General features: G+C 33.4%; 1 protein-coding gene and 1 long non-coding RNA gene across 8 annotated transcripts in view; both read right to left on the bottom strand.

The window, feature by feature from the left end:
* LOC126773458 (uncharacterized) overlaps positions 1-27,952 on the bottom strand; it is a 417,434-nt gene that overhangs the window by 304,680 nt on the left and 84,802 nt on the right. The gene's annotated exons all lie outside the window — the stretch shown is intronic.
* LOC126773327 (furin-like protease 2) overlaps positions 1-27,952 on the bottom strand; it is a 255,204-nt gene that overhangs the window by 161,856 nt on the left and 65,396 nt on the right. Inside the window, exon 2 of one of the 7 annotated variants that reach the window (XM_050494172.1) lies at positions 16,892-16,971. The exons of the other annotated variants lie outside the window; for them this stretch is intronic. The gene's annotated coding sequence lies outside the window, so the exon portion shown is untranslated. The remainder of the gene's footprint in view (positions 1-16,891; positions 16,972-27,952) is intronic. 7 annotated transcript variants of the gene reach the window in all.

Below are 27,952 nucleotides of genomic sequence, written 5' to 3'. Positions count from 1 at the left end.
CTTCTGTGCGATTAGTCGGTTTCCTGTCAAATTATGACATTATAATCTCGTTATAACAACAAAGAACATACCACTTACCCAAATGCTTAAATTCACGTTGAAACTAAAATGGCTTATTATTTGAATTTTATGCACAAATTTGGGTATTTATAACATATAGTTGCTCACGACTGGACAATAATGATAATTTATTATAATTATTAATATATATATTTTTAAAACGAGCTAGGCGTGTTTTTACAAAAGCATCGATTCTAGTCAGAGCGAGTTCAATCGTCTTTTTTCGTCTTCACTGATCAAATGTAATTTTTTTGTTTCGTTGTTATTTAAAATCGAATTCGTCAATTGATGAACTTGCCTAAACTCCCAGGGCAGACTTTCTAAGCAACACAACAATAATAAATTCAAAATTAAAAACATAATATCTAAAAGTGTTCGAATTTTGAAAAACCATTGAATCAATATGAAATAGCTAATGTTGAATCAATTTAAATTGTCAAACAACCAGCAGCAAATTCGAACGTTGGAAACGAGACGAAGTTTAGAAATCAAATACGGAAGAAGAGAGCAAAAATACATAAGCAATTAAACATGATGAACGAGCTTGTAAAACAACGAACGAACGTTGCACTAACGATCAGCGATAGGAACCTTCACATGTTGCATCATTTATCTAACTCTTTAAACATGGAATATGTTATCTTTAATCATTATACCTTATAATGTTATGAACTACCATTTTTAAACAATATTTATATTTTTTTGTGCACATTCTTTTCATTTAATATGATTTACTGGTGGTAGGGTTTTGTGCAAGCTCGCCTGGGTAGGTACCACCCATTTATCAGATATTCTACCGCAAAACAACAGTACTTGGTATTGTTGTGTTCCGGTTTGAAGGGTGAGTGATCTAGTGTAATTACTGGCACATGGACGATGAAAGCGATGGTTAACATTTCTTACAATGTCTATGGGCGTTGGTGACCACTTACCATCAGCTGGCCCATATGCTCGTCCGCCTACCTATATAATATAAAAAAGATGGTGCGTATGATTGACTTTCTCCTTATTTTGATACCTTAAAAAGCTGCAAAACTCGGCTCAATAGAAATTTATTATATTTATTTTTTATTAACTAACCAGAGTTTGGTAGTATCAAGTATATAATAATATATAATCGCCGGGAACAATGGATATTCTGTCCATGGTGGAAAGTATAATTTTGTGTCATTTTTTGAGTTTCTGCATTGAACAATATATGGCGTGGTTTACTTTATTCGTTTTTGTAAATCACCCTATTTACTTTTAGAAAATAAAAACTAGGTACTATTAGGCTCGTAATTCATTGTAATATAATGTCTTTGTCTAGAGAACGTATGGTGTTTTATTCAGAAAGAGTATTTTTATTGTATGTGTAAATTAAAACAACAAGTAGCTACTGCAATAGTTTAATCAAATATTATAACTGATAATTATTAATCAGAATCACAATATTTTCTTATTAATGAAAGAAAAACAAAAAGGCTTCATGAAAAAAAAAATTCTATGTTTGCTTAAGCTATATAACAAAACTACAATAAATTAAATAAATAAAATATTTATGCGTAATAATGAACAAATAATAATGGAATGGAACGAACTGGACAACAAAAAGAAACGTAAAACGGAGCAGAAACCTCACGCGTAGAATATTTTTCTCTTCGATACAAATATTCTTAATGAGGTCGGTAAAATAATTGTTGTAACACTAGCAAGGTACGGAAAACCGGTAGAATTAATTAAAAACAATACCGCAGCCGGGGGTAGGCGGTCAGAGGCAAATGTAACATAAATAATAACATAAGACCTGAAGAGAATGAAATGTATTAAACATAAAAGTATGTAAACTTTGGTAACTTCCCCCTTCAGGGACTTTTTTCGAACCTTTTTTTTATTTCGTCTAGAAAGTTCGAGAATCGTATGCGGGACCTTTTGTTTAAAATATGAATAAAGTTATTACTCTTATTTCAAGTAACTGTATCTACAATAAAACAACCCTTAACTTTTCAAATTGGATTTGTCCGACCGAGTCTCGAAGTTGCGAAACTTGAGGCGAAATTCTGACATCCCATTTATATATGACACTGATAGTTTCCGGAGAACAGGTTTAAGAGTTATTAGAAAAATGGATCTTTACCATCTTTCTAAAGTTATTTACAGCGTCCGAAACTTTTTGATCTGAACTCGTAATAAAATTTACGACATCTTTGGAATATTCGATAATTGAATCTGTTGAAAACTTCTAATAAATATATTAAAGTTAATCGACTTTACTTATTATTTGCTTATTAATAACTTTAGTTTTTATTTTAAATAAGTAAATATAATAAGTATGGTATATAAAGTATTTACTTAATATTATTCTAATTGTAATAATCTTTTATTGTATACATGAAAGTAAATTTTACGCTTGACTCAAACTCGATTGCAAATAATTTCAGCAGAATTTACATGAAAATATTACTAGTATTATTTTTTTAGTATAAGCACTAAACGCATACACTATATTAACCAATTAATGTTAAACGATATTGAAAAATAACGTGAATATCTAAAAAAAATCAGTTATATAACTCAAAGTTCTAACATTACGTTACGATGCTGTATTTGAGTTGAACGCATCAGTAATAGTTTTACTGTCGTCCAGAATGTATCCATCAAGTTTAGTCTCGCATTACGGTAACGAGAGCGCAATCGTTACCGAGCCTCCGCACTATGTCAAAACGGAGCTTAATTCAGAAAAAAATGCTCTGATAAAAACCGTGCCAATAAAGAAAAGATTTATAAATGGCGGCCGATCCATCTCACTCACAAACTATTCCCATCTACCATCACTCTACGGTTAGAATAAAAACTTCGCTTATATAAATCAATTTATATATTTAAATATTTCTTCGAAATAACCATTGCACACACACACGAAAATACAGCGTGCTCGCCTGGATTTGAACCCGTAAGCTCTGGTTAAGTCACGTGTTCTAACCACTGGATCACATCGGCTCTCTGTAAACATAAACTGTAACATTATACTATCGTTACCAATTCGAATTTCGAATCGTATGATAATACGCTTTGTCTATGAAAACGATAATGACGCGGCACACATACGTTAAATGGCAAAGACAGAAATCAAATTGAGAGCTCCAATGTATTCAACAGACACACAACTCCAGTTGCAAAGCACATAATTTAGAGAGTTCTGTAATTTAGTGCGACAGAAATAGTCTGACACTTTACTAATCGTCGAAACGCTTTTGCAAAATAGGTAGCCGGGGCAAAATATATTTCATGACGCGATGAAATGTTTGTGTGGTTAACTGAACATTATTCTATTGTTCTATTTGTGGTTTTGTCCGTTTTGCCGAACGGAAAACAATAGCTAACCACGTACTCGACTGTAGGATGTATTTTTCAAACCAACTGAACCAAATGACGCCACCAACCGCAATAGCACGACTTCCCAACAATGTATCTTCACAATGAACTTGACGCTGAAATATCTAGCTGGATCGCGGCTTTATGGTTCGTGTATCGTCGACCAATTATATCTTTTTTTTTATTTATTTTTTTTTTATTATAGAATAGGAAGGCGGACGAGCATATGGGCCACCTGATGGTAAGTGGTCACCAAACGCCCTTAGACATTGGCATTGTAAGAAATTTCAACCATCGCTTACATAGCCAATGCGCCACCAACCTTGGGAACTAAGATTTTATGTCCCTTGTGCCTGTAATTACACTGGCTCACTCATCCTTCAAACCGGAACACAACAATACCAAGTACTGCTGTTTTGCGGTAGAATATCTGATGAGTGTGTGGTACCTACCCAGACGAGCTTGCACAAAGCACTAACACCAGTAAAAGTAGTATCTATTCAATCTAAAGCTTCGTTCACATTGCATTATAGCTGCAACGCCGACGGACCGCAAGTACGCGCCGCGTACCTACGGCTATTCTTGACGTGTCGAATTTTACTAACATTATGCGACGGCCAGTGTCATAACGCCTAAGCAAGTCTACACATTTCGTCTTAAATATAGTTTACTCAATCGTTCACAATTTATATGAAATTATTACTAACATGTATACTTGGACTCAAAACTTATTCAATTATATTTTTATTTCTGTTACAGAGAAGTTTATATGGAAAATATACAACAAAAATTGTTATTTCAAGTACATAAATTATATTTTTTGATTTTTTTGAAACATATATCATTACGATTATAGGCCCTTACTTCGAGGCTAGTGATTTCGTTTGTAGAAAATGTCAAAATGTATGAAATTGACTGTCATCTTTTTTTTCATATATATAATATAGGTATCTTATAACCACTTTTGAATCATTCAGCAGAATTATATTAAATATTAAATGAAAATTAACTACCGGTTGGGAATGTAGATTCTACTAAGACCGACAACAACTTACTCTAGTAAACTAATTCAATTACAAGGTTACATCAATCACATATAACGATAAGAGCATAAACCACTTTGCTTAAAATTAAAGATCAAGATTTCCAAACTGTTACATTTTAATAAAAAACAATAAATCACACTAAGCCGTTATTTATTACCGCGTTAAATAAGAGGAACAATGCTACGGCGGCTTTGTTGCGAAGTCGTCATGATACTCCCTTTGAGTTAACAAATCCGTTGCCCGGAGATGAAAGCATTTCGTTTGAGACATTTCAAACGGGTGACGGATGCAAATCAGCCTCATCCGTTCACTTTCGAATCCTTACTATGCTAATATTGTCAAAACTTGCCCCTTTTGTTTCTTGCGGAATCACGGCTTAAACATCTGCTGAATCGAACGAAGTTCCACCAAACATGTGGAATACTTAAATTTAACCAGGAATTTGTAAATAGAAATAAATATCCTGGGACATTATTCACACACGGTCATCTGATCCCAAGCTAAGCAGACCTTGTACTATGGAAACTAGACAACTGATATACCACATATACTACTTTTCTTTTGTAAATACATACTTATAGATAATTACACCCAGACTCAGGACAAACAGACATGTTCATGCACGCAAATGTCTGTCTGGGTGGGAATCGAACCCACAAACTAAATTTTAAACCATTATTAAATATTCAGGAAAGGCAATTGTGACACAGCATTCCGGGTTATATAAACACCAGAAAATATGGCCTATATTCTCAGGTGTTAGAGTTAAAAATACGTTACAAGATTACGAGTACAATTAAAATTTGCACAGTCATCAGTTATCTTAAAATTTCGATTGCTGCCTGGAAATAGAAACATTCTGTGGAGATTTAATAATTTAAGAAAAATAAATTTAAAATGATTACTTTTTGATTTAACGAACGATCTAATGAACAACTCGGCCAGCTGCCGTCGGCCAGATGATTACCTACGCCCTTATTAATATTCTCTTATAATTATAACAAACTTAACAAAATAATAAATGTTTCTTTGAGTTTCGTTTATAACGAGATCACATCCAAAACTCACAGTTCAACCTCCCCCGATACGATCACACTCAAACTTTATAGACATCCCGATGTTTTGAACATTTCAGTGATCGCTTTACGAGCCAACTGAGAACGCAATTGTCTGACAAGTATTAAAAATTTACTTTCAAATACCGCCTACGGTTTCTAAGTTGGTGTCCTGAGTACCGTCTCGTGAGCGGAGAGAGTGAGTGTAGACTTTAGAACAGATCTCTTAATGTTTAAAAGTGGACCCAAGGTAGTTGATTTAGGCTCTAATTTCTTGGAAGTTAGAACTGTATATTATATTTTTATAGTTTATTATGTAAGTAGCTACACCACGCGGTTTCACTCGCGATTTGTTATGTTATACATACCATCTCTCAATAAATATGTTTATTGTTAATATTATTTATAAATATATTTTCTCAAGTTACTTGGTGGTAAGGCTTTGTGCAAGGTAAGCGTCTAGGTAGATACCACCCACTCATAATTTATTATATCGCCAAACAGCAATACAAGCAATCGCAATACAGTAAGAAGCTAAGATTAACGCATTCACACAAACAGCTATACGATATAAAGAATATCCGAAAAAGTTTTATTAAACGGTCAAAATCCGTACATTTTTTGTGTTCGCATATAGACATTATTTTCGAATTACAATATCTACTAAGTCATTGTCACAGATACATGCCTAATGTAAGTAACGTGATCGGCCACATCCTGTCTCGCGCTAATGGCGTATTAGTTCTAGACCCGTCGACGCGAATGGAACAAGGACGACTTGTTTTACCACAGCTATGGTTAGTAAGAGTGAATACGCCATTTTTATTGAATATTTCTTTTAAAAATATCGTAAAAATATAGTTTTTTTGTCCTCTTCTTTGATTTTGATTGAAAAACTTTTAATATAATAATTCATCATACCTAAACAAGTTTGGACAGGTATCAATTATTTAACATTTACTCTACCGCCAAACTTTTCAAGCCACAACACTTTTCGCATTAGTGTGGCCTTTTTTAAATGAACTGAATTTCTTTACGTACAGTTCTGTCGGATGTCAATCTAATTAATCGATTTGCCTATTACCATCCAAAACAATTATTGTTTTTTTTAATTCTTAGGAAATCTGTCATATACATATAGCTTGAAATCATTTCATTCATTATATTTAATATTTTCGTTACAATAGGACTCGTGATGTCAGCAATCCTACTTTGATGGTATTTCCAATTTTTGATATATTTTTTTTATGTGATAAAATTATTTACACGGCGTAAAAGTAGAATGAATATCAACACCTCTATCGTTCGTCGGCGATTGATATAAATGACTTCATACAACGGCATATATTTTAATCTCAGAGCAGCCTCGGCGCAGGACTCAGGCACAAGAGCGCATACGTATGGCACACTTAATTGTTTAAAAATGGGATACCAAATAACGTAGGTAGAGAAAATCGCATTCTGATAGTTGCTTTATTAAAAACAATACCAATGTTTTATAAAAAATTGTGAATATTCCCATTCTATTTTCTAATTTTTATATGACTGTGGCTATCGATTAATAAATCAAACAAATAAACAGATGGTTTCGCTTACCCGTATCTTATACAGAGTCATAAATATTTAGGTATTAGAGGTGGCAAAGTCCATGTTCTCATTAAAGACATGTAACGCATTACTGGTCGTCGGACGTAACCTGAGTATTGACCTAATTAGTTCGCTAAGCGAATGGTAATGGAACAAACGTGTCCATCTCACACTTGCATGATATCAACGGGATACAAATGCTCATCTCCATACAGATTACTGTATTAACTTGTTTAATTATTTTCAACATATCAGCAAAATTGTCTCAATTACTTTTTAATAAAAGCTGTGTTTGAGGATTTTTGTGATTTTCTTATCATCCCTTCCGTTTAGTGTGAGGGGGATGCGTATATAACGCAACGCCCTCTATATCTTATTATGTACCCCTGACAGCGAGAATGCAAAATTTCATGATGATTGGTTGGGTAGTAACAAACACAAAAACAAACGAACACACTGTCATATTAATAATATTATAATTAAATTAAAGTAAGTAATTACAAAATCTTTTTTTTTATTGTACGTCTCTCCATCTTATTTATCTGTCTAATTATTTTCTTCTTGGTTGTGCTAGAAGAAATATCTTTAGGAGACTAGCATTTTTTATATACTTAGATCTCTTGTTATATTTATTTAAATTTCAAAAATTAAATAATATAATAAATTTAAATTTCAAACAAAACCACCCACCCATAAGACAAAAAAGGCTGGACTTAGAATTCGTTGATTTTTAATCAAGATATATAGTTTATTGTATATATAATAATGTTATGTATGTACTGTAGAATATGTAAGAGTAATTAATAATCTGGTTCTTCACGGTTTAATTTACATTCCAAGTTTACAACATTTTAGCGAAGCTCGAACTCAAGCGAAGTGTGTCTAGTCTCGTCTGAATAAATACCACATAGCTGTTCGAATTGAAGTAAACATAGTAAATATATATTTAATTCAACATTATTAGATAAGCTAATAAACAAATTATTCGTATTTTACTTAAGTATCAATAAAATAGGTACGTAAATATTTTTACTACATTTCCAAACTAGTAAATAAATATATAGGGACCCTGTAAATCGAAAATATTTTTTTAGTCTAATTAAATGTCGCCTACATTTTTATTAATTACTTAAACTACAACGATAATATGATACTTTTTTATTAGTTTGAAAGAATTCGATTATGAAACATCACGAAAGACATAAATGATTTTTTTTTTCGAAAAACCTCGTAACAAAACTTCAAAAAATTTATGTTCAATTCACACAAAAGCATTGCTGCGGATAAGCAAGATTGATAACATCGTCGAATAAAAATATTAATGTTGTGTTAAAAATATATATAATAGCAACGAAGTGGTTATCCTTCATAGATTTCCATCAGCGCGGAAAGGTTGAAAGTATCGTGTACGAAATTGCCTCGATGGGAAGGCTGGAAAAAAAAAGAAAATAAGGCGACATCCGTCCGCGTCGACGGTCATTACATTAATGCGAGACTAAACTTGATTGATGACAGCGCGTGAATCCTTAACCCCCACCATCGGCGGGCTCCGGAAATTCCGGCACTAAGTAATTTAATCGTGTAGTAAGTCGACACCACATGCTTTTATTAAGTGTTCCTAGTTTATTTACGGCTTTCGATATCGCTTATTGTTAGATTATCACTTGACCTTTAACGTATATCAAAAATATATATATTACGTTATTTTTATTCCTTGCGGATCATAAAAAGTCAGACGAGCAAGTCTCAAGGACTTAGACATGGTAACGACCCTGTAGTTCCAATTTTCTGCGAACAGAGTCATCTCGGCGTTCTCTCCCTCGTGACTGTAGCAAACTTAAATATAATTATTTAAGTAATCGCTTAATTGCTGCAATCAGTAAACGTAAGATATCTCGCGACCACTTTTGTCAAGAAAAGGGACCCGTATAGGCATGGCTTATAAGACGTTGGAAGATATGTCTACTCCGCACCAGCCTCGATTTCTGCTAGTGAATAATAACCCATAACCACCATCATCTGAACGCCAAACTATCGCACTGACATGTATATGACTTTTTAGATAGCTTAACGAAATGTCGATGTCAAAATAAATTATATAAAAACTATCATTACGAGTGCCTTGATGGATATAGTTAGAAGACGAGAATTTTACTGATGATTTCGCGTTTAAACCAGGGAGCACCACTGAAAAAAAATTCCTGCACTTAATTTGCTTCGATAATTCATCTCGTGGAAGAAAAACATTGCTAGGAAAACCGCCATCAACCCGCATCGGAGGAACGTAGAGTAAGGTTCAAACCTCAAAAAGGAGAATAGGCCTTAAGAAAGCAGTGGGAAATATACTGACATTAACGTTATTCTTTAAATTTGAATTGGCCATTGTTGTAGACTTTTAATCTCTTGTTTTCTTTTTATTTCAACTAATTATTTAACGGCGATTAAAAGTTCTCATGAATACAAATTCTTGTTTTAATAGTAAATTTACATACTTAAACTACTTTGTTGTTGTCGACGAGCCGGTTGGCGTAGTTGGTGGATGCTTGCTTTCACGCCGAAGGTTGTGGGGTCGACTCCCACCCAGTACAAATATTTGTGTGCATGAACATGGCTGTTTGTCCTGAGTCTGGGTAATTATCTATATAAGTATGTACTTATAAAAGGAAAATAGTATATGTAGTATATCAGTTGTCTGGTTTCCATAGCACAAGCTTTGTACAAGCTTAATTTGGGATCAGATGGCCGTGCGTGACAAATATCCCAGGATATTATTATTATTATTTGTTATTAATATTGAGAAATTAAACGAACTACGTCCACAAGTTGACGGCGTATTATTATTATCATATAAATAAGCGACACAAGTTCAGCAGTTTAAATAAATATTACATTGTAACTCGTAAACAATTGACTGTGTTCGTATAAGATTAGCCTTTTTAAAAACAAATAATGTATCGACACCTTTTATTACAATTTTGGTATTAATAAAATAAGAAAAGCAGTTTGGAAATATAAGGAATACTGGAATGCTACATACATATATCGCGTTACATATTCGTTGTTTTGATGAAAAGATTTTTTGTTTTGTTTTATCAAAGTTGACATACATACATACATACATACATACGAGTAACAGACTGCAAATATACCACTGCTACGCTAACGCCTTCTCTCCTGCTACGCTAAGGTTTTGAAGTTACTCCACCATGCTGATCCAACGTGGATTCGTGGATACACGCGGTATGAAATGAATTATAAACACAAATTAAGCACGTGAAAATTCAGTGGTGCATGCTCAGCTATGAACTATGTATTATCGTACACTAGAAAAAAACTTAGTTGCTACTGCCAACTACTTTATTGAAAGTTAACCGATAGTCGAAACTCTTTATTCGAAAGAAAAAATAAACACCTTGAAACACAAACATAAAAAATAACACACATCACGAAACCACAGATAATACAAACGGCCAGTAACATTACACGCTATTCGAAAAGCGCTCATACAGCGAACGTATTCAATTAAAACAAACGTTTAGAACCACAGTGTGCAATTAGAGTCACGCACCAACAGGCAAATAAACAGCGGTCGCAATACATTATGCCGATAATTATGGATTAGCCGAACAACTGTAATTTATTTGGCCATATTAATTGCGCTTATCATCAATTACGGATCCAGCATCGATATTAGTATCACTTATTTATCTACCGTGGATATAATGGATACCGTATCTTAAAAATCTATATTGTTTTTTAATATATTTGTTGGCGTGGTTGGTAGAACACTTGCCTTTCACGCCGAAGGTTGTGGGTTCGATTCCACCCAGGACAGACATTTGTGTGCATGAACATGTCTGTTTGTCCTGAGGTCTGTCTGGGTGTAATTATCTATATGAGTATGTATTTACAAAAAAAAAAGTATATATTTTTTTTTTAATAGAATAGGAAGGCGGACGAGCATATGGGCCACCTGATGGTAAGTGGTCACCAACGCTCTTAGACATTGGCATTGTAAGAAATGTCAACCATCGCTTATTTCGCCAATGCGCCACCAACCTTGGGAACTAAGATTTTATGTCCCTTGTGCCTGTAATTACACTGGCTCACTCACCCTTCAAACCGGAACACAACAATATCAAGTATTGCTGTTTTGCGGTAGAATATCTGATGAGTGGGTGGTACCTACCCAGACGAGCTTGCACAAAGCCCTACCACCAGTATAATATATATAGTATATATATAGTATATCAGTTGTCTGGTTTCCATAACAAGCTCTGTACAAGCTTAATTTGGGATCAGATGGCCTTGTGTGAAAAATGTCCCAGGATATTATTGTTATTATATATATTTATTTAATTAATATTACGAGGTAAATATACTGACATTGTATATACACCTCTTTACACCGACAATGCGCTGAACATCCCTTGCGCCTGTAATTCAACTGGATTCCCTCTTCAAACGGGAACTGGATAGTATTGATGTTTGAAGGTTAAAAAATCGACGCTGTCCGTTTCAAATTCGGGATCAAAATTCAAAATTCCTTTATAAAATATAACAACTAGTGTTCGCCCAATGGTCGAAATTCAACCATAATCATTATTTTAAATTCAAGGAAAACGTATTTATTTGAACTTTCATGGTTTCAACATTGTGTTGTGTGAGGACCTCAATGTGTTTTATAAACTTTATATTACATTTACTTTACGTCAAGTTATCTTAAAAGTTGCATACGTAACAGATACAGTTAACCAATAATTAAAAAAAAAAACGCAAGTATTTATCGCAAACAAATTGAAATGAAAAGCAATCGATACGCGTGTAAACAAAATAAAAAATAAAAAAAAAACAATTACGTAAACGACACGTTCCAGCGAGTCGGTATCCGCGTAACGTTATCGTTGCAAATATTACGAGCTGAATACAAAAACGATACAAAACAATGCAATTCATTGTCACATATCATATTTATTCGACACTAACCGCGACCTAGCATGCTTCGTTTGAACGTGCGCTATGTGTATTAAACATACATACATACATACATACATACATACATACATACATACATACATACATACATACATACATACATACATACATATTATATTAATTTTAAATATCACTATCAAAAACGTATTGTTAGCAATCGCTTCCAGAAAACCATACGGGCTTGCGGCAACGTCAATATAAATTACAAAAAAAAAAATTATAACCAACTGCGCAGGAGATGTGCAAGCGACACGACCGGAGAGAGATAAGACGGTCCAACGGTTTTATATGTTTTTCGAGGGTAGGGAGAGGGTAGCAATCCTCCGCTAGCTCCTCCTTAAGACGGAAAGGGTACCTGGTTTATTAGTGGCCCCGATGTTCGGGGCGCACTTGGTTCCTTGGACACCGGCGAGTCCCACATACCCCCACGGTTTCCGTGGGATAAACGCGTAACGCGTTTTTTCAGCTTTAAAAAAAGGGTAGCAATGTCAAAATTGTAACTGATGTTTATGAGAATTGCCTGACAGATAAACCCAATAACCAGGCATTTGAACCCGGGACTTTTTGATTTGCAGCTGAGCTTCTAGAAAAATTACTTATAGATAATCCTAAAGGTAACAGTACTAATAGTCATACAAGACAGAATGACGTGACCACATTTAGGAAAATGGAGTTTAATAAGCCACGATCATTAAATTCGCGATCCAATTCGAAGATCACAAACACATTAATGTCGATTAATTAAAAATAAAGATAAACTAAATAACGATTATACGATTTCAATTCGGACAGACAGATGTTCGTTACCATTAAAAGAAGACATGCTAATAAACTGTCCGAGGAAGGTAATTTACCAGCGATTCTTGTGATTTTGGTATTCACCGCCTTACCAGTTATGTAAAATAATCGCGACCCAGTTTCGTAACGGCTATCGCTCCTTAGTGAACACAGTAAAAACTCCATTTGCAGTTATTAAGTGTTTATTTACATAGTTTAATATTTAAGTGCTTGAAACACTTGCAAGGTGTATTAGCTCTCGCTGTTGCTCTACTTTAAAGCGCTTTTTTTAACTTGAAATATTTTACTGAGCGCTGAATGTTTGATGGTGTCTAGCTTATTTACAAGTTGTTCATAGTTTTGTTTCAAAAATATCAGAATAATATTATAAATACGAAAATATATTACTACATATATATGTATATGTACATATATATATTAGTTATTAAGATTGTTAATCTTAGATACACATAGGTAATTAATTTAATTATTCTCACTCAATCATCACATAGTAAGCTTAAAAAGGAAAGTACACAAATGTGTGTATCGAAAAAAGTATATATAATAAAAGAAAATAACCGTCTGTCTGTATGTTATATTTAGCTTAACATGGTGGAGGATGAAAAAAAAGCCGAGATGGCTCAGTGGTAAAAACGCGTGAATCTTAACCGATGATCGTGGGTTCAAACCCGGGCAAGCACCACTGAATTTTCATGTGCTTAATTTGTGATTATAATTCATCTCGTGCTTTACGGTGAAGGAAAACATCGTGAGGAAACCTGCATGTGTCTAATTTCACTGAAATTCTGCCACATGTGTATTCCACCAACCCGCATTGGAGCAGCGTGGTGGAATAAGGTCCAAACCTTCTCCTCAAAATATGGAGAGGAGGCCTTTAGCCCAGCAGTGGGACATTCACAGGCGGTTTCGGTTCGGTTCGGTGGAGGATAAAGTTATTATATATAAATTAGAGGATTCACGAGAAATTTTAAACGAATGTAGTCGCGAAGATCAGTTAGCTTTGTTAGTGCAATTATAATAACGCCACTTATGCGCGAGTACGGGGCACATTGTAACTAGAACAAATCGGTTTTAGTCACTGTGTGTGTTACACTACTACAAACGCAACAACGTCTCCAAGCTGATATCCGTACGTTATTGTAAGTGTATCGGTTCATGCTATATCTCTTTTAATTTTGTTGCATTATATTGTCTTCGTCTAGTCGCAAGTATTTACAACTATAACACACATACATAGTCCGTTAGTGTGTTAATGGACGCATTACGGTTAAAGTTGTGAATTTAATTAATCAATCGTCTGATTAAAGCCATTTACATAACCTAATCCAATATAGAGCCGTGATACCAAACCTTTTCGCAGGAAACCAGGACACGTTGTTTTGAAACGAAATATGTTAAACCTTTCTATTAGTCGATTTACTTTAGATTGTATAAATAATTTGTTATGATCGTCTAACTTTGTCGGTTTGTTCTGCATTAACTCTGCAAATGATTGTTATGAAGTTTTACATATGATGAGTAGTGCTGGACGAACAACTGGATTAAAGCCTCTTTTCCTCTTGAAAAACGTTCGGAGCTTATTCCACCACGGTGCATCAATACGGGTTGGTGGAAACCCAAAAAACAGCTTGTCATCCGACACATGCAATTGTCCCTTAAGTTTCCTTAACCAACCAAATCAACCAACACACAATTATACTCAAATAAACGCAAAATAAACACATGAAAATTCAGTGGTGCGTGCCTGGGTTTGAACCCGCAATCATAGGTTAAGATTCTTCCATGTTAACCACTGATATAATAGAAAGAAAATAGTATAACCTTCACTTTGAAATAATGTAACGTAAAATTATAGTGTACCGTTCACATAGTCGGCACAAGAGCCGAGATGGCCCAGTGGTAAGAACATGTGAATCTTAACCGATGATCGTGGGTTCAAACCCGGGCAAGCACCACTGAATTTTCATGTGCTTAATTTGTGATTATAATTCATCTCGTGCTTTACGGTGAAGGAAAACATCGTGAGGAAACCTGCATGTGTCTAATTTCACTGAAATTCTGCCACATGTGTATTCCACCAACCCGCATTGGAGCAGCGTGGTGGAATAAGCTCCAAACCTTCTCAAAAAGAGGAGAGGAGGCCTTTAGCCCAGCAGTGGGACATTCACAGGCTGTTACGGTTACGGTTACGGTTCACATAGTTTGTAAATTAAAATGGCCGACAACAATAAATAACACAGTAACAATAAAAAGTACTAAAAAAAATGTGTAATTGTTTTTATTTATTAAACGGACGCTGAACATATTTCACGCTACGCGTCAAGTTTGAAAAAGCACTATATATTATTTAAAAGGTGGGTTCATATCGTTCCTAATATAATTTATTACTCGAATATATTTACAATATAAACCAAAAAGAATATTTAAAATGCGTAATAGTAAAAAATGTCGCAAATTAAAAAAAAATTCTAGCAAATGCAAAACATCAAATTTGGTGATTATAAAAAGATTTAAAAATATATATATTACATTAGAATAGATTAAATTTAATAAACACATAGAGATTCGTTAATGAAACAATTCTTTTTTTATTATTATTGCAATAATATATATAACAACAAAGTATATAGTAAATGCGCCGCGCACACATAATGGAGTTTAGGGCGCGCGCGGGGAGAGGGCATTACGGCATAAGAAAGTGTCTGTTTGGCGTCATGGCAAACAAATCGGTCTTTAGACGATAAATGTTTCACATAAAAAAATATAAGAGACTACCTTTAACATAAATCAGGACTTAAAGCGTCGTTGAGTCGAACAGCTTTGCGGAAAGAGAATAAAATAAGGCACATGATTTGTGTTCTAGATTTATCACGTCATAACGAACCAATGAAATCAACGCTACATAACGTCACTTAAATATATGTTCATTTATTACAAATATCAAGATAAAAAAAAAATTATAAAATGTCCATAAAAATCATCATTTAACGTATAGTAAGCCTTTATTTAAAAAAAAATGCACGCTCTCATGTCGCATAGATTAAATGGTTCGGCCGTTGATAAATGGATTACAATATACAAAACGGCACTCGAAAACAACAAAAAAAAAACCACTCCATCTAACACGCGCCGATATTTCAACATTAAAACCGTACAATGAAAAGCGATTGATTATTTAGATGTATGATACATTTAAAATAATAGAGTTTTTGGATGCATAACGCATTCATTCGGTCCAATAATCCTTTTCCATTATTCAAAAGGTTGAATGGAATCAGCCTCGAGCCGAATTTAATTTTACACGTAACTCACTCGGGACTGAGGTCGCAGCCAGTCATCGAAAAAAATTAATAGATTATTCAATATACAAAAGGTAAAATGGAAGGAATTAAGTGGGACCATAATCCTACTAATTACTTCATGCTAAATTAAATCACGCTCATTCATTTGTTTTATCCGCCGCTATAAGCGCGTACACGTAACGGTTTTAAAATGTTTGAACACTGGCAAACAATATTATCAGTTCGGTATTACCCATCTATTAATAAAACCTACAAATAAAAAGCTTTAGCGAAATTTGTCGTTGCTGAATGTGTGTTGAACAGTTTTCATGAGTAAATAAGTATAAATTATACGTGTTATATTTAATCGAAATAAGGGGTAATGATGCTAAAACAAAATTACAAGAACATCAAAGGAAACAAAATAAAATAGTAAAAATAATTTTTGGATATCCTTATATCTAACACCTACAACAAAAATTTACAATGAAACAAGGATTATGAACCTACGACAGCTTTATATGTATATATAACTCATGTATCTTAATACGAAAAATCATTAGTAAATCCATACATTCTGACTTGTCCTTTGTGAAACATGTAAGTAAGCGTAGCATCCGTCGACCTAGTTTACTACTTTTCCCGAAAATTAGAACTAAGTATGCACGAAAAGATATAACGTTTGAAGGAGTACAACTTTATAACAAATTACTACCTACTATAAAAAACTGCCCAAGATCGGGATGGTTGGCGTTCTATGGGGGAGGCTTTCGTCCAGCAGTGGACGGCAAAAGGCTGAAAAAAAATAAAATAAAAAATGTAAGTTCAATTAACGAGTTCAAGTATCGGCTCACACGCTACATTTTGGAAAATTAATACTGATGACATAAGAAACTTACTTTATACCTCGTTATTTGAGTACCTACCTATGTGGCGACCATTATTACATTTAACTTCATGTAATATATATGTTCTTATGTAAGTGACGTTCGTCTTTTTTGAGAATAAAGACTCTTTGAACTTAAATTAAATATTTTGAGAGATTTAGTCTACATTCGATTTAGTTTATAGCTATTGACAAATTTTAGATAAATTGAGTTTAGAATTTAGAAATTAATAATAAGTTATATATTTCTCTATATCTCTCTCTCTCTCTCTCTCTCTCTATATATATATATATATATATATATATATATATAGAGAGAGAGAGAGAGAGAGACAAAAATTACTCCTTTAATAGTATCTATATCATATCGACATACATTTATATGCGTGATTTAAAAGATTTGGATCTCTTTGAACATAAGTAATTTACAATAACATTTGTACCTTTATAGCAGTAAGCTTTTACTTTTATACAAATACGTTGCTTACTATAGATTTGATTTCTATTCGTTTTGCGCAACTCGCAAATTCCAAGGCGATTTGCTAACCAACGTTTACACAGTTGGCAAGTTCTGATCGCTAACGAGCGAACACGGTAGGATAAAGCCTTGTTCCAGTCAACAATTACGAAATCTGCCGACCGGCTTAGACCCAGAAACAGATGATCACAGAAATGAGGAACATTTCTCAATTATTAAACTAGATCTTTATAAAGCAGCCATTCAAATTGATAATGATTAATATTTAAAACATTGTGAAAATTTATTTCATAATTAACGTTCAAGGAGATATAAGATATGTATATTATAATTTAAGCATTTTGAAACAAAAGTAACTAAAATAAGTTAGAATAATACTAATGAATACGTTTCTATATTTTTCACAATCTATAAATATTTTCAATTATACATCTAAAATGCAATGAAACTAGTTATTGAGGTATGTGCACGTGTGAGGACGAGGGGGGGGCAAGGTGTTACGGAACATAAACAAACTCACTTTCGCATTTATAATGTTAGGATAAATCATTAAAATATTATTTTTAAATTACACTCAAGTATATTATATACTTGAGTGTTTAAATTATTTTAATTACTCTTTAAATTATAATATCGTCTTTTTTTTTTTTTTATATCGCCGGGAGGGCAAATGACTCTACTCCACCTGATGGTAAGTGGTAGTAGAGTCCAAACGCGACGACGGCCAGTACAGACGGGAAAAACGTTCTGCACTAGCCGCCTTCGCCTTGCCGGCCCGCAAGATGCCTCTTCACGCCTCGTTTGAAGGAACCCGGGTTGTAAGAGGAGGGGAATACGTGAGCTGGTAAGGAATTCCATTTTTTGGAAGTGCGACAAAGAAAGGAGTTGCCAAATTTCTTTGTTCGCGATGGAATTGATGTCACAGTTAGGCGGTGACATCGAGAACCAGCTCGCGTGGACTTAAGAAGGAAGGGGGAAGCAGGAATTAGAGAGAATAATTCCTCAGAGCACTCGCCGTGATACAGTCGATAGAAAGCGCTCAGTGCTGCTATCTCACGACGCTTTATTAAAAGACGATATTATAATTTAATTTTTTTCAAAGTAAATAAAATTAAAGTAAACAAAGCAATGGAGAATAATTCACTCAGATATTTTTGTATAGACAATGTTGATTGATGAAAAAGAGTAACCGTACTGAGTGCCAAGAGAGTTCTGCTCGGTAGAATATACATTCCGTACCGGCTTTATCTTCACATTATATTAAATCTTGTTAAATGACTATTCAAAAGTAATGGTAAGAAAATGGTCTCGCAAAATCCTATAAATCACGAGGTTTTCGACGTATTAGCAAGTAACTAACTAATAGCAACTTACTTATACGTCGAAAATATCATGAAAGAAATCATAAAAATGCACAACGCTTAGGTAAAAGCGCTCTGATTAAAAATAAGCCATTTAAAGTGTAGAACATAAAGAACGATTCCGCTGAAGCTTTATTAATGAAAACCAAGAGCGCTTTAAATTGTTGCACCACACACGACGTTAACGAGAAATGTGTCCGATCTAATTGTATTTCTCGGAGAAAAATCTTGTCCATTTCATTGTTAGCACTGAGAACACTCACACACAGTCTGTACCAATCGACGTAAGACGATTGACAAACGAGGCGCAAAAAATAACAACTTATAATTAAAATGTTTTAAAGAAAAAAATATTTCAGATATAATTATATAGGTTTTTTATTAATATATTTAGGAAAGAAAGATGGACACTCATTTATAGAGACCGTCGTTAAAAAACTACATAAACCATCAATTATTTATCGAATTATATTCGTCGAGTATGTCGTAGTAACTCGGATAAATTTTTCGTTGATTAAGTGTTTCCTTTGAAAATTTGAAGTGTAAAGCTATGAAAATTAAGTATATATTACACAATACAATATTACACTGTTATATAATACCACAACGAACACCATAGATATCAGACTGACATGCACGCTGGTAGAAGATATAGGATTTCAATTAGATGTCTCATTTGTCTAACTAAGAGAAACGTTTGAAACGGAATCTACGAAGACCCAACTCAACAATGACGGCAACATTCAAAAGGAACGACCTCTCTAACAAGGTGTCAAATACCTGACGCTATTGTGCGACATCCTACTTCGAAGGACGAATATTCACGTCCCAATAAACGGAATATATAACTTTAGTCTAAAGAACATACGCCTGAGGGAATAGTTTTGGGATATTTTAGCATTATTATGATTATATCGTCAGTCCTATTGTAATATATGACGTGTACGATTATTGTTTAAATTTATAAGCTACACTTATATGTAAAATATCTTTATGGTACATATATTTTCTTGGTAGCCGCGATTAAAGAAAAATATTAACAAAAATCATGAGAGGTTTTTTAAATAAAGGATTGGAGAGAGTGCGTTTGTATGTAATATTTTACCTTCTCATCGGCGATGTCATGATAAGCATAGCAAGTCCCTTATTGTTCAAACCAATCAGTCAAAACTCTATTCCAGTTTAAAATTACTTATTACAAGCAATTTATTTTTGAAGTACTTGCTACTAGTTGTGACTGTATGGTTCAGTTATATTATACCCATTTCGTGATGACAGACTTAAAAGCTTAAAAAAACTTCTTCCTTTAGCGACATTTATATATATATAAATTTAATATGTTTACAGAAACAGGTTCGAGGTGTTGCAGAGAAATTCTCTCGTGTCCACACTTTTTACGCAGACATTTAATTGGAAGTTGATTCACGTAAAAATAACGAGCTCAGGATACTAGCGTTACGAGTTCGATTACCGCTTCTTACATTACATAAGAATAAAAAAATAAATCGACTTCATCATTTATAGATACAAAATCGAATGGTGTTTTACAAACGGGTTTATTATAGCAGTATATTTTACTACTAAATTTTACAAAACGCTTTTAAATTCTAAAAGTACTGTACATTAGACAAAACAGATTCCCTCCGAAGACAGTGGGTATTACTGATTTTTAGAACAGAAGATTTTTTGAAGACAACAGCTTAATCGTTTTTGATGACGTCGAAAGGTGTATACTGTCCCAGAAAGCGCGGGATCCTATCAATACAAAGAAACAAAAAAATTATAATATATTATGTAATCATTCCTGGTTGCTGGCGTGCTGGTTATAAAATGATCTTGCTCCTGAGGTTTTCTTGGAGCGCCATAATATGGTAGCTAACAAAAGGATTAAATAAACAATCGATAATTGACTCGGATACAAAACTGTGAAGAAATAATTCAATTAAAAAAACGTAAATTTCAAATATTATTATTATGTAAAATGTAAGCGTCTGTTTCACTCACTCGGTTTCTCGTAATCAGTAATCGATACATTTTAATTTTTTTATAATGAGTCAGACGTAATTACGAAACTCATATACACAAAATTTGAAGTATATTTAGGCGGCTACCTACGTAAGCAAGTATATTATTATAAGTAATTTTGTGAAAGATTTCTTTGTCTTTTAAATTTCTTTTTTAAATAAGAAATATTTCATATTAAATTATGTATTCATTAATAATTTACTTAAACGTCCTTGTTATTAAACGGTGAAATTTCAAACTGAAAAAATCAATTAAAATTTTAGCTCACCACTAAAAGAATTATTTCTTATTATCTGCCGTTTTTTGCTACACTAGAAAAGCGAACAAAATCGTTTACGATACTGTTTATTATCGGCAGAAATAAAAGGCATTATAAAAAGGAACGTCTTAAGTCGAAGTTAGTCGGACTAACCCAGCACGGAGACATTAACGCGTTTCTCCAAAAACTTTTGTCAAAGACAAAACCGAACACCTTTATTCAATATAGAAGCACTATATTTGCTTATTAATTGACAAAAATGTACCACCAGCTCTGAATAATAAACAACTTATAACTAAAAAGCTAGAAGACAGGTTATTTTGTTTTCCAAACCAGCGGTAGTTCGTTACCTTGACTATTAATAAGTAAATGAATGAAAGAGTTTGAGTACAATCTCATCCGACAAAATGGCGACAGGATACAATATTAACATATAACAATAACGTTGAATATTTTTAACATTATTGCTAACAAACTAGACTGTATATTTATAAACCGCTGTTGTAAAGTTTCAGTTGGTTCAGTAAAGTGTATAAGTATTAGATAGTGGATAGAAGTGTTTTTTTTTTTGTTTAGTAAAAACTGTTTTTTTTTTTTGTAATAAATAAATTATTATTACTTGTGCTTGAAATTACACTGGCTCTTAACATTTATACCGAAACACAGCAATGCTAGTAGAATTAATGATTGCTGAAACACACCCAGACGGGCCTGCACAACACCTGATGATGCAACTCTGTCAAAATATTTAGCAAAACATAAAATAAGTAAAATTGCGATTCAAACTCAAACATTAAAAGGCGATTATTTCCATCGCGAAAGTTTAAAGTGTACAATAAATAAGATAAGACAAAACACACAAGTGAAACGGAATAAAATTTATTATCAAGATATGAGTTTGGGAACTCGTTAATAATTTAATTAAACCACTAGAAACAATTGTACAAAGTTGACAATTGATGAAGTTTATATAAACTTTAAGAAATATACGTTAAGTTTTCTACTTAAAAGAAGCTAAGCTTATATTTGAAATACTTTTAATTTACCATAAGAATGACATAACTTAGTTGAAATTATAGAGGACGAAATAAATGCTACTACATAAATCACGACCGCGTGGAATGATGGCAAGAATGCCGCCAGCATTTCCCCTTTGAATCGCAATTCCGATTCTCCGGGCAAAAAAATCAGCAAGTCCCCCGTAGAGGCAATAGGACGACGAATTATATTCGTTTTTAATACATTAGGAATAAGTAAATTTTAATATAGAACCAAACAATAAAAAACGCTTAGCTGTTTTGCTAAGCCCAACAACAAAGATATATACATATATAGTAAAATATCACTGCGGGGTATAGAACTTCTCTCTTATTGAAGATGAAACGAAGACCCAACGAAACAAAACATTAAAGCTAATAAATAAAAACTGCAGTCAGCATCTAGCGCATCGAATTATAAAGTGCTTCTAGGTCACAGATAAATTCATTATGTCCAGAATTTTACATTACTAACAGGACATCGAGAAAAGCTTGCTTTATCTTTTGTATGGTCTGCCGAAGGTCATTACAGGTGATATTACTGGTGATAGTTCGACTGTTGTTAGTATATTTGACGTCACAGACGAAAAACACTTAATTATAATAATAATATCCTGGGACTTTATTCACACACGGCCATCTGATCCCAAATTAAGCAGAGCTTGTGCCATGGAAACCAGACAACTGATATACTACGTATACTACTTTTCTTTTGTAAATACACACTTATATAGATAATTACACCCAGATTCAGGACAAACAGACATGTTCATGCACACAAATGTCTGTCCTGGGTGGGAATCGAACGCACAACCTTCGGCGTGAAAGGCAGGTACCTACCAACCACGCCAAACGGCTCGTCAAATTATACCAACGCATAAATAAATAAATGGTACACCTCTAGTTATTAATTCATCAATATATTTACCTTGAAGTCTACCGCCAAGTTAATCTGCTGGACCTACTAGACTTTGAAGTAAATATTTTATAATAAAAATACATCTACAAGTATATTTCTAAAGCATTTTCGTTTATCAGATAAGTGTCAAATCAAATATAGCCTTGTCTATATCATATCATATATATAATAATCTCTAGACGTCGTCACCTAAAAATTAGGTCTCGTTTCCTTCTGTTCCTAATCTTTAAACGAAACAATCTTTCGAAACAAAATTACTTTACAAAACATCATATACAAAGTTAATGTGATTTGCCTCAATATGTATTTACGTAATGCTATCTAAAAAAGGGCGGAAAAAAGTTTAAAATCTCGTCACGATCCAGGCTATCCACTTTCGCTTATGTCCATCAAGTACGGAGCACTGGTTTTTAAATCATTTATCTGTTTTTACGCGGCATCGTTTACACGGAATTCGTTCGACATCTATACTATTATTATAAAGAGGTAAAGTTTGTGAGGTTGTAGGGGGTAATCTCTGGATCTACTGAACTGGTTTTGAAAATTCTTTTACCAATAGAAAGCCACATCATTTGTGTGATAGGCTATATATTAACCCGAAAAATGAAAAGACTTTTTCGTAGTAGTCGGATGTCGTGGACAACGCGACTTTTGTCAGGAAATAAATTATAGCACTCGGTACAAACCGAACCACAATCGTAATTTTATCACAAGTAAAAATGTTTACCGCCCAACGAAGTGGGCAAGGGTCAGCTAGTCTTCGATATATTTACTTTGTATATACAGTCTCAAGCCAACATTTTATAATTAATGTATCAAAAAATGTATATGAAATAATTAATTTATAAGGACAAATAAAATCCAAACAAAGATAAAACTAATACGAGTAATTCAACACAATAAGATTATGTTATCTACGTGTTCAATACAGCATTATATTGTATATACTTGAAATTGATGATTAATTAATCGTAAGTGCGAAACAACTTCGATCGATAAAAATTCACATTTCAATTATTGAGTCTAGAACATTCTAATCATCGACCGAATATTCATCGCTTTAATAGTGCAATGGCATGTGATTTAAAAATCGCAGGTTTGATCCTGACCCCTTGGACTATATTTGGGAGTCAAAATATAATTCCTTAAAAACGGGCATTGGTAATATTAAAAATTATTATATATTTTTTCTGATCCTACCTAACCTTTTAAAAACGCAATTTGTTATTAGACTTATGTAGCCTATGTGTAAAGTCAGGGTATAAGCTATATCTATTTCAAATTCCATATAAATCCTTCCGTGTTAAGTTAGCCTATGTCCTTTTCTGTACTCATCATATATCATTTTGTATTTCTAAAACGCCATTATGTTGGAAATTTATATCTGAAGTAAAGTATCCAAGCTATCTAGTAGTAATGATCCTAATTTATAAAACAACACCTTATAACAAGTGGCCAAGAAGTTAAGACTGCTATTATATTAAATGTTTCAACAAGTTGCCCGAGCTCGTACAGCTTAGTTAAATGGAATCGACTCCCGTGGGAACCTTCACGTGTATCATCTGTTGGCGGAACTGGTGGTGAGCTCGGTGCAAACTGTTGACTAGAATAGTTTATACATGATCAATATATTATCAAGAATTTAAAATATAATACAGTCCAGAAAGATGCTCTTATTGCATAAATAAAATTCTCTCTAGACATTATACCTATATTAATTTATCCTACTGACGAGAACTCGAGAAACTCGCTAAGAATATCTCATTTGACAAACGTGGCGTTCGCATCGGTTACTCGAAATAGGAAAGATCGATTTCTTCTAAAAAACGATTCAAGTAAGAAAGGATTCCTTTTTATTGTATTGTGTTGGCAATAACGCCACATTGACGACGGAACTTATTGGACGAAGCGACTTTTCATTTGGATCATAGGATTGTTGAAGACGAGATTAGAACGAGCCGAGTACTGGGGATTTATCTCTCAAGATTTATTCGCACGATAGCGCCGTTTATTGAACACGTACCTGAAACAAAAAAAGAACAAACATTTAATTTTCGAATCCAATTATCATTTATAAATACAAAAGTGAAGACTAAAAGTGTTTTTTATTAATTAATGTATTAACAGTAATTGTCCAAGCGCAGCACATCATACTTTAAGTACAGATATACTGTTAAAATTAGGACGATGGTGACGCGACCTCATAAGGGTTTTTCCTTACATAAAATCGCTTAACGCACCTAAAGAAGTTTTCACTTTAAAAATACTAAACTACAAAATAAATCAACAGCTAGAATTAAAAAAGCCATCAAATAAAAATACGAATTCCTGTATACTCGTATTTTTAATTTAAAAAAAAAACTATTGTTAGCAAAAAACCGCAAACAAAATAAATACAAAGCTACACTAAATTCGAATTTGATCCGCATTTGGTCGCTTTGTTTTTCAATCACGGGTCGTGTGCGACTGTGTGTAGGGACATTTTAGTACCTCTCGTATTTTCCTGCAAACGTTCGTTATGAGGATATTTATGCTACGTTTGTTTTTCATTGGAAATCGTCACTTTTATAATGTCGTTAGTTCGACAAGCGGATCGTGTGCGCGCACATTTAGTATTTACTTATATACAGATTCTGTATTCGTTTGAAACAATTTGTATTTAGAGTGTATTGCAGTTACTTTATATTCATACCTATAATTGCACGTGCGTTGTTTGTCAAATCTCAAAACTTATTAAATTGCCTTGTTGAGCCGAAATGATGATAATTTCAGAGCATTCAAAATTAAATAACAGCACGTCTATATAGTTCGATTTCCAACGACGAACGATGTTTGAAAAATTAACTACAGGCACAAGGAGCCCCTTATTAGAAAATCTTAGTCAGTGTTGGTTAGTGGCGCATTGGCGGAATGTCTACGGGCGATGATGACCTGGTCTAAATATTTTACACAAAAAAAAATCTAATAAATTATTCGTTATAAACAACGATTTATTATGTATTTAACGTGATTAATCTTAATTACAATTGACCTTTTATAAAGTTAATTATCTTTTAAAATAATAGCGTAAGGAATCATAATTCCGGCAAGCTCGTGTCAGAGAGAGCTAACCTTTATTTATGTTACTTATTAATATACAAAACCATTTTATGATTCAATAACATACTGAAATATGCTGTGTCGCCGCTGGGGTTAGGGGGGTTATTCGTACCCCGAGAACCCCATAGGAATGGAGGCCCGCTTGAGCGGGCCAACCGTCGGTGCGTCACGGTAGGATGCGCAAGCGATCCCGTGACGCCCCTTCGACAAGACGGAGTGGGTACCGCTGGTTTTTTAGTGGGTATTCCGGCGCCTTCAGTGCCGGCTAGTCCCACATACCCCCCACCTCATAGGGGGAAAAGCGTAAATGCGTTATTCCAGCGAAAAAAAAATGCTGTGTAGTTTCGGCAACGTAGAATAGAACCCCATCTTAATAAGTGGGTTTCGTAAGCCGATTGCGGGAATTTTTGTTAAGCACCAGTTATTTTAAAGTATTACCAATGGGGACACGACGTCAGAAAAGCGACCGGTATTAAATGTTTACTAAATCTTTTTTATCCAAGCTCAGTTTTTAGTTTACAGCGCTGATCTCAAATAAATGAGATAAGGACTAGGGAAAAAGCATTATGTTGTACATTGTCGTAGCACCGCAGATATATATTTACAAATATCACAACAATCATAGCCTTATAACTTATACTTCTCCTGCTAGACCTAAACTATGTACCTAAATTATGAAATTAAAATCCAATAAGTTTTCTTTTCTTGATACGGGATTCAAATCCGGGAATAAAAGCACAAAAACCAGCTAGTATTTACATACTAGCAGTTTTAACGGAGATAAGAAAAAGCAAATTGTCGATGACGGTCGCATTTTACAAAAAAAAAAAAAAAACAATTTAAAGTTTTCAATAATACAATAAATCGGTTTAATTCCAAATAAACTTTGCAGATTAAGTTAAGTCGCGAGATTATCAAAAGTTTCTGTGACAGCTGAACTTAATGGCCACGAATAATAACTTCTGCTTATACATAATATTACACGGTGTGTATTAGTTTAGCATGTGTGTGTATTATGGTATATCTGTTTGTGTAGCAAAGTCGGAATATGAAAATATATAGAGAGTCCACTCCTAACCGTTCGTTGAAACTTTATAATTTTGCAAGTATTTTCTTTACATAACATTACAATACCGTATCTTACGATGTATACTTAGAAAGCAAAATTATTTTTAAAGACTCGTAATGTCTCACTAGAGTAAAACATCGCAAGGAAACCTGCACGTGTCGGATTCTATTCATCCAAAAACCCTCATACGAATAGCGTGTTGTTGGTGTACTCCAAATTCCAATCCTTCTCAGGAGTCGAGCTAACAGTGGGGCATTTACTGACTGTCACTGTAATGTTACTTATTGTTAGTTAAGTTTTTAATCATCATTTAGAATGGTTAAAGTAAATCATAATATAATATTTTAACAACTTAAATGTTATAATAATTGTACAAGGTCGTCAGGAAGTCAGCTAATTTTATAATATTGCGTGATTGGTATTTTAATTATTTTTGTACATAGTTAATAACCTTCATCACAATGTATATATATTATATTATAAAATAAAAACATTTATCTACATCAATTAAATTGCAATATTTATATAAAGTATTTAATAAAAAACTATTTAAATATTTATTTATTAATAAATGTAAATAAAAAAGTGGAAAAAATCTTGTTAAGCGATAAGCATGCTGTTGTACTTGATAATCTTTTTTTAA

Source organism: Nymphalis io, chromosome 14 (assembly GCF_905147045.1).
Source record: "Nymphalis io chromosome 14, ilAglIoxx1.1, whole genome shotgun sequence".
NCBI classification, from domain to species: Eukaryota; Metazoa; Arthropoda; class Insecta; order Lepidoptera; family Nymphalidae; genus Nymphalis; species Nymphalis io.
Note: the sequence above shows the minus strand (reverse complement) of the source record. Positions and strands in the feature narration are given on the sequence as shown.